The following is a 929-nucleotide window of genomic DNA, read 5'->3' as shown; positions in this document are numbered from 1 at the left end:
CACCTCCCTTGGGAGCCCATTCCAGACCTTGGCCACTCTAACTGTGAAGAAGTTCCTCCTAATGTCCAGTCTAAATCTTCTCTCTGCTAGCTTATGGCCATTATTTCTTGTGACCCCCAGAGGCGCCTTGGTGAGTAGAGCCTCACCAATTCCCTTCTGCACCTCCATGATGAATTTATAGGTAGCCACAAGGTCGCCTCTTAACCTTCTCTTGTGGAGACTGAAGAGGTCTAGGTGCCTTAGTCTCTCCTCATAGGGCTTGGCCTGCAAGTCCTTAACAATACGAGTGGCCCTCATCTGGACCCTCTCCAGGTTATCCACATTCCTCTTGAAGTGTGGCACCCAAAACTGCATGCAGTATTCCAACTGTGGTCTGACCAGCGCCCAATAGAGGGGAAGTATCACCTCCTTGGTTGTTTGTCATGCATCTGCTGATGCATGATAAAGTGCAGTTAGCTTTTCTGATGACTTCGTCACACTGACGACTCATGTTCATCTTGGAGCCCATTAGGACTCCAAGATCCCTTTCCATTTCCATGCTACCGAGCAGGTAATTTCCTAGGCAGTAGGTGTGCTGGACATTTTTCCTCCCTAGGTGCAGCACTTTGCATTTCTCCTTGTTAAGTCCAGTACAAACCTCCTGTAAAACCCCACAAACCCTAGAAATCTCTTAAGTTCCCTGTAGTTGGAAGGACACGGCCAAGTGGTCACAGCCTTGACCTTTTCTGAGTCAGTGCTAACTCCATTTTGGGATACAACATGTCCCACATATTTGACAGAAGGCTGGAAGAATTTGCATTTGTCAAGTGCCAACTTAAACCCAGCAGCTTCAAGACAGTCTAGCACGCAGAGAAGCCTTTCGTCATGCTCCTCAAGGGTTTTCCCAAACACTGCAGGAAGACGAGGAGACGCCATCAGGGCAAGGAGTG

This window comes from Gavialis gangeticus, unplaced genomic scaffold (assembly GCF_001723915.1).
Source record: "Gavialis gangeticus isolate Ggan-Ray unplaced genomic scaffold, GavGan_comp1, whole genome shotgun sequence".
NCBI classification, from domain to species: Eukaryota; Metazoa; Chordata; order Crocodylia; family Gavialidae; genus Gavialis; species Gavialis gangeticus.
This window is presented reverse-complemented; position numbering follows the sequence as displayed.